Genomic DNA, 8,668 nt, shown 5'->3' with positions numbered 1-8,668 from the left:
GAACCTGAACTGCCATCTTAGATTTCTTAACTTGCTTCGGAGATTTATCCAGTAAAGGTTCCAAAAAACAATTAAAATAACCACCAACTAAAATATTATCATTAGCCTGACCCAAATATAAAAATGCATCTGAAATAAATATTTCATCATCTACATTTGGGGCATAAATATTAAGTCCAGAATTCACTAAAAATCTTACAATTCAATTTAAGAATACATCCTGCCCTTTCCTCCATTGATTGTAATTCAAGATAAATTTTTATATATCAAAATTGCTACTAGAATTGAATGAAGAATTGAATGAAGAAGAATATACATGCCCAACCCAGTCCCTCTTTAATTTCATACTTCCTTCAGATTCAAATGTGTTTCTTGTAAAAAAGCAACATCAATTTTCATTTTCTTAATATATGCCAAGACTCGCTTACGCTTGATCGAACTGTTTAAACCCCGAACATTAAAAGTAGCAAACCTCAACTTTGACATTGTTACTAAATACCAATAATATCTTTATATGAAAACTCAAATCAACGTATATAGGCCCTCCAGTAGGAGAAAAAAAATCACAAATTAAAAGCTAACTAAAATGAAAATAAAAAAATAAATAAACCCCCCCCCAAAAAAAAACTAACAAAAGGTAGTAATCCCTAAACAAAAATTGGGTGTGGGTCACCCACCAATGGCTGATGACTAGTAAAGAACTTAGAGCAAATCTCTCCCTCCTCAGCCAAACAATGAATAACATCAAAATATCATAATAACAAAAAAAAGAATAAGAAAATTCTTCTATTCGTCCAAGAGATTCCAGTCTTGGAGATCCCATTTCAGAAAAAGTTGGACTCTTTCCATTCCCGTTTTTCCCATTTCTGCCATTTCTTCCGCTTCCAAAACAAGCAGATTTTTCTTTAGGAGACAAGGGTGGACTACGTCTTTGTCCTCTTATGTCTGGCAATGAATCAGCAAAAATCATTGCTTCACGATCATTCTCAAAAAACTGAAATTGATTATCTCCATAAAATACCTTCAACACTGCCGGGTAGTGAAAACTAGACTTATAACCTTTATGCCACAAAGCTTCTTTAACTGGGTTAAATCAACATTGATGTTGAATTACCTTTTGACTCAAGTCAGGACAAAAATAAAATTCTACTATTCTGAATCAATAACGGAGTTTGTCAGTCTCGCATTTTGCACTGCTAGTCGAAGTATTGCTTCTCTGTCCAGATAATTCAAACATCGAATTATTATCGGTCTCGGTGGTTGACCAGGTAAAGGTATTCTTCTTAAAGCTCTATGAGCTCTTTCCAATACCAAGCCTCCAGAAAAATATTCTTGTCCTAATACTTGTGGGATCCAGTCTTTAAAAAAACAATCTTGTCCTTCCATACCTTCTGGCAAACCAACGATTTTCACATTATATCTTCTACTTTGATTCTCCAAGTAGTCTATTTTCCTCTCTAACTCCTTCTCATGTTCTCCCAATTCTATGACTGATTTTTCAACCTTCAACACTTTTTCTGTGTTAGAAACCACTTGCTGTTTACATTCCAAAAAAGCAGACTGAAATTTTTTTAAATCTTCACAAGATGCTTCCACACGTGCTTTAACTGTATTAAATTCTGAACTTATACTAGCATTCATTTGAACCATCTCATTCAACCCTGCTTTCTCTAACGTAGTGGCAGAACCAGGTAACTGCAGCTCCTGCTGCAACTCAACAAAAGGCATTTTAGAGGTTTCACTGCGGGTCTGGACTCCCAGCGATGGCACCCCGACTTCCTCAGGGGGTTGCCGCTGGTCTCCCCCCGCAGCTCGTTGTTTTTGCGCAAAATCATGGAGGAAATCGATATCATCAGGTTGTAATTCTTCCTGATGCATTTCAAACAATGGAGTCGTCTTCCTGCGTGTTCCCTCCGTTAAAATCGAGAGGCTTCCAGAATCAGGATCCACTTCTTGGGAACACACACCTTCCTCCAGAGAATGGGTAATTCCAGTGCCAGCCTTCACTTGGTGAGTAGAAGACATTTTTTTTTTCAGCTCCCACAGGCAGTCTTTGTGGTTTAGACACTGAAGAAATTAAATCTGAAGCTGTATCAAGTCATTTAGGACCCAAATCTTCAGCACTTCGAAAATGTAACTTCTTCTGCACTTGAGGTTTAATCTTTTTACCATTAATGGCCATAGTAGTTCCTCAATACTTTAAACTAAAATTTAAAAAGTTTAAACTTGAAAACAAAGGGTTAAAAAACGGGTACTTAAAAGTCTGGCCAGAGAGGTCGAGATTACACGTCTAGACTCTACGCCATCTGTAATGGAAGATTTAAACTGCAAGGCTGAGAACCTGCTTGTTTTTTTAGAATCAACAGACCATAATCCAATTTACACCATGAGGCCCAGGATGCATATTTAGTAGACACACCTAAACACCTAAATTCCACCATGAGGCCCAGAGATGCAGTTTTCTTTTGTTGGTCGCAGACTGTCAGGACCTTGAAGATAATTAAATCATTTGTTCAAAGAGATGAGATCTGATAACCAACTTTTGAAGTAATATAAGCCATGGTCCCACTGCTGAAGTTTGAGACTCTCCAAGAGGTAGCAACATCTCTCAGCAAGAAGAACTTCAAGAGTCCAGCTAACGTCCCGGTCGAGGGAGGTGGAGAAGCTGCTACCAGCGCCCCGACAACCTACTACAAATGTGCAGTCATTGCCTCGCTTCGGCAGTTGGGACCAGCCCAGGCGTTGATAAGTATAATTGGGAAGGGCTTGCATATTGTAGTGTGAATTCAGCTTTAGATTTAGTAATAAAGATTTGTATAAACTGAACGGCTCTTGGTGTGTGTGTGTCTATTTTCTTTCAGGAGCTCAAACACTGTGACCAATCTAAAACAATCAAAAGTAGAGGTATAAGTTTACCCAAGACACCATCTTGCCTCGCCCCCCCATATTTTGCTCATCTGACCTAATGCCATATGCTCACATTCGATCTCTGTCTGTCCAAGACCTGCTCATTTCAGTGTCAGTCTAAATGGTCTCAACCACAGTGATTGTATGTGAGTGACCACCCATTTCAACTCCCCATTCCCTTGCTGACGTGTCTGTCCATGGTCTCATGCACTGTCAGACTGAGACCTCCCAAACACTGGAGGAACAACATGTCATCTTCCATCTGGAAACCCTCCAACCTGTGGTGTTAACAACGATTTTCCAGAGTCCGTTAAACCCCCCCCCCCAACTGTCTCTCTCTCCCTTTTTCCCCAGTTTCCTTTCACAGAGCACAAAAACCAATTCTCACCTCTCATCATATCCAATCACATCTTTTGTTGGACTGGACTCCTCCCCCCTGCCAGCCTTCAGTCTTTATTCTGGCTTTCCTGTTTGCCTATACCTTGAAGGGCTCAGGCACAAAATGTCAGTAATATATTTACCTCCTATGGATGCTGTGAGACCAGCTGAGTTCCTCCAGCATTTCTGTGTGCTTTTACCACATCCTCTCCATCAGTGAAGGTCAGCCACTCTCCACTTCGCATTGTTGGTTCCATCTTAGTGAGCACAGTTCTGGTGTGCATATGAAGGACGTCCTGTCCTGGACCCACAGCACATCATTAGTCAGGAAGGAGCAGTGGCACCTACACTTCTGAAAGAGGTGGAGGAGGGCAAGGCTGCCAGCCCTCAACATAATTCAGAGTATCCTGTCTGGCTGCACCATTGGATGGTATAGTAACTGCAAGACATCGCACCGGAAGTCAATATAAAAATGGCCGAGAAAATCGCTGGGGCCTCCCATTCCTCTATTGACATTTACCAGGAGTGTTGCTTCAAAAGAGCTCCAAGAATTATTGAGAACCCTTCCAACCAGCACACAGATTCTTTGACCCACTACCATCAAGGTGGTGGTACAGGAGCATCAAAATCAGGATGGAAATAGGTTCTTCCCACCAGATCTGATCTAAAATCTGATCTTACTCAAATACTTGAAAGTATCTGCATACGTTCACTTTGTTCTGGCTTGGACACCTCAATCAAACCCCAAAGCTCTGGCCACCATCAGACTGTTTTGTGAGAAAAAATTCTTAACAAAGTAAATCATTGAACATTTAGATGGAATGCAGTTCGTCAAAATTTCCAACACAAGAAGCAGGAATGAAGGAACAGTTAGTATAACGGTTAGTTCAACGCTGTTACAGCGCCAACGATCAGGGCTGGGGTTCAAATCTGGTGCTGTCTGTAAGGAGTTTGTTCGTTCTCCCTGTATGGGTTTCCTCCCACCCTTCAAACACTTACTGGGGGTTTGTAGGTCAAATGGGTGACACGGGCTCGTGGGCCAAAAGGTGTTACTGTGCTGTATGTCTAAGTTTAAAAAAATATTTTATTTAGAAATTTTTAAACCACAATCATAAATACATTTCTTTCAATAAAAAGCTTCAAAAGTTGTACATGTGATATATAAAATCACCCCCTCCCAAACCCCCCCAAAAAAAGCTGAAATAGAAGAAAGAAAAAACTGGAAAATGTCAAAAGAATAAGAGTTTTTAACAATGTAATGGTGCTGGAGGTTTCCAAGAGGTGGGGTCTTCAACATCTGTTAAACATTCATACTCACATTTTGTAAATATGGGCATCATATTTTCTAAAATATTTTATGTTTATTTTGTAAATTATAAGTAATCTTCTCAAGTGGAATGAAGCTACAAACCACTGCATGTCATCGTTCCGTCCCTCAATCTGTACCTGATTTCCAAGTAACAGCTGTACACTTCCAAGAAGCTGATAAAGCAACTCATAAAAATTGAATATGATTCAATAGTTAATTTAAATTTAGGTTTTATTGTCCTGACATTACCTACCAGAAATAACATCGGATCCTGTGGGAACTTAACCCCCATTATTCGTTCCAACCTCCAACCAGTAGTGTTTAACTTTAGGTCACTCCCAAGTAGAATGCAGAAATGATTCAACCTCTTGACCACATCTAAAATACTAATCTGATAGTATTAGGTTTGGTTTTTAAAATATCTAACATCAATAACCTTTGTCATATTTTCTCTACATAGTTACACTCAATCTTTCTCATCTATTTGTCTATTCAAATCCGCTTTCCATCTTAATCTTGATTTATGTACCCCTATTTCAGGGACTTCCTTTTGAAATAAATTATACATTATGGAGATAAATTTATTCACAGATCAATAATTCTAATTCACTCTTCTAGGTATCATCAAACTAGAACCTCTTAGCAGTCTAAAAAACCTCAACTTGATAATAACAGAAAATTGTATTATTTGGCACATTAAATTCATAAAGTAATACATCTTCCAGCTTCAAAACAATCTTCCATTCTCTCAACACACGACCGCATCAAACTCCTCAGAAATTGATTCTCTGTGGAAAATGGAACGTGGATTCTGACATAGAGGCATTTGTGAAATTAAACCTTTTGCACCCTATTTCATCATCAATTTTATTCCATAATTCAATCAAATGTTTCAAAACAGGTGTATCTCTATCTCCCACCAATGATTTTGAATTCCACTTATAAATAAATTCATGTATACTAATTTCTATTTTACTAAGTTCTATATTAGCCCAAGCAGGAATCTTATCTACATCAAACAATGCGTTAATAAATCTTAAATTAGCTGCCTTATAATAATTTTTAAAATGGGGAAGTTGTAAACCTCGCAATTCAAACTTCCAAGTCAATTTTTCCAAAGAAGCCCTTGCCATTTTGCCTTTCCACTAAAACTTTCATACTCGCATTCAAGTCTTCAAAATATTTTTGCAGAATTGCAATAAGAATTGACTGGGGAAAAAATATTGAACTCTAGGGAAAATTTTCATCTTAATTCAATTAACTCTACTTACTGAAGTTAAAGGTAAATCATTCCACTTATTCAAATCTTCTTTAATTTTATTATGTAGTGATAAATAATTTGATTTATATAAATTATTTAAATCATTATCAACTCTAATACCTAAATATTTAATTCCAGTATCTGGTCATCTGAATTGAATCTTCTATTTACATTGAATATAGTCACCCTTAACTAAGGACAAGATTTCACTTTTATCCCAGTTAATCTTACACCCAGATACTTCACCATATACTTCCAATCTTGTATGTAATTGATGCAACAAATTTATAGGGTCAAATAAACCAAAACGTCATCAGCAAACAAATTTATTTTATATTCTTAATTAACCTTTATACCCTTAATCTTAATAGCTGGTGATAAAGGACATCCTTTTATATTTGATCTAGTTAATTAAAAGAGGTAGAAATTTGTCTATTAGTCACCACCCTTGCAAATGGATTTTTATTTAAAGTTTTAACCAAATTAATAAATATTGGTCCAAAACCAAACTTTTCCAATCCATTCTCACCTATCAAAAGCCTTCCCTGAATCTAATGCTACTGCCACAGTTAAACCTCATTTTCTGAGCTAAATCAGTCTTGCAACATTATCAGCAGATTTGTCACTTTTCAACAAACTGGTTGATCCCTATGAATTAAATTTGGTAAATATTTGGCTAATCTATTTATTAAAATTTTAGCAATAATTTTAAAATCTGCATTCAATAATGATAAAGGTATATAAGATGCAGGTTTTAATGGATCTCTATTTTTCTTTGGTATAACTAATAATTGCATTTGAAAAGGATTCCGGTAGAGAATGGGATTCCATCGCTTGCTTCAACACCTCCATATAAGGGGGTATTAAAAGGTCCTTAAATTTCCTTAAAAATCCTGGCAGAAAACCATCCTGCAATGAACTTAATATACCTCACTAATTTCTCTTGCCATAAAGGGAGCATCCAAATCTCTCTGATCCAAATAATTCAAAGGAGATCAATTTATTTGAGATTTTAAAAATTCTCAATTTTAGACTCCTCACAAGTGGACTGAGATCTAAATAAATTAAAATAAAAATCTTTAAATGAATTATTAATTTCTTCAGGTTTACAAGTAATCTTTAGAGATCTTTTTAATAGCATTAATTGTTCTAATTTTTTTTTGCCAACTGCCAAGCTCGAACTTTGAGCCCTTTCTCCTAATTCATAATACTGTTTAGTTCTCTCAATTAATTTTTCTGTTCTGTAACTCTTAATTGTATTATAGTGGAGTTAAAAAAAAATTATTAATTTCCTTCTTTTCTCATCCGAAGTCTTTCTTTGCAAATCGTTTTCCAAACCTTCTATTTCCTTTACCATCTGGTCAACCTCTTTTATATCTTTCTTGATTTTTGCTGTATAATTTATTATCTGACCTCGTAAATATTCCTTCAAAGCATCCCAAAGAACAAATTTATTGTCCACTGAATTAAAATTTATTTCTAAAAATCTTGAATCTGTTACCTTATAAAAATCACAAAAATCCACTCTCTTCAACAAAGCAGAATTAAATCTCCACCTATGAACCGATTTTTCTTTCTCAGTGACCAAACATATCAAAAGTATAGTTCAGATAAAATCCTGCCCTTATTCTCGATAAATACAATTCTTCCTTGCTGATATTAAAAATATATCCTCAAATCAGAATCATGTCTATGCGAATAAAAAGTCCCCATTGGATTTAATCTCTGCCAATATCTATCAAATTCAGATCTTTCATTCAACTTTTTTTTTAATTTTTTTTTTACTTTTCACACCATAAACCACATTAACCATGATACATACTTTTTCCTTTTCAAATATATACAGTGCCATTTTCTCACCCCCTGCTCCTCCCATCCCACCCTCCCTACCTCCCCCCTTCTGTCCATTTAAAGTACAAAATCTAGGATACATTAAACCAGTCAAACAATGTTGTCATTCAATAAAAATAAACAAGAAATTCCACTGAGTCAATTCTTTTAATTTCCTTCTCCTTTCGTTAATTTAGGTAGTGAATGTCCCCGGTAGGTTTTCGCTATTGTGTTTCATGTAAGGCTCCCATATTTGTTCAAATATTTCAATATTATTTCTTAAACTATATGTTATTTTTTCTAATGGAATACATTTATTCATTTCTATATACCATTGTTGTATTTTCAAATTATCTTCCGATTTCCAGGTTGACATAATACATTTTTTTGCTACGGCTAGAGCTATCTTAACAAATCTTTTTTGTGCATCCTCCAAATCAATTCCAAATTCTTTGTTTTTTATGTTACTTAGGAGGAAGATCTCTGGATTCTTTGGTATATTGTTTTCTGTAATTTTATTTAATATTTGGTTTAGATCTTCCCAAAATTTTTCTACTTTCTCACATGTCCAGATTGCATGAATTGTAGTTCCCATTTCTTTTTTACATCGAAAACATTATCAGATACTGTTGGGTCCCATTTATTTAACTTTTGAGGTGTAATGTATAGCCTGTGTATCCAGTTATATTGTATCATACGTAACCTCGTATTTATTGTATTTCTCATCGTTCCAGAACATAACTTCTCCCATGTTTCCTTTTTTATCTTTATATTTAAATCTTGTTTCCATTTTTGTTTAGTTTTACCATTTGTTTCCTCATTCTCCTTTTCTTGCAGTTTAATATACATATTTGTTATAAATCTTTTGATTATCATTGTATCTGTAATCACATATTCAAAGTTATTTCCCTCTGGTAAACTCAGACTGCTTCCTAATTTGTCCTTCAAGTAGGATCTCAATTGGTAATATGCCAGCACTGTAT

The sequence above is a fragment of the Narcine bancroftii genome, chromosome 13 (genome assembly GCF_036971445.1).
Source record: "Narcine bancroftii isolate sNarBan1 chromosome 13, sNarBan1.hap1, whole genome shotgun sequence".
NCBI lineage: Eukaryota > Metazoa > Chordata > Chondrichthyes > Torpediniformes > Narcinidae > Narcine > Narcine bancroftii.
The sequence above is the reverse complement of the archived record's forward strand: the minus strand, read 5'-3'. Positions refer to the sequence as shown.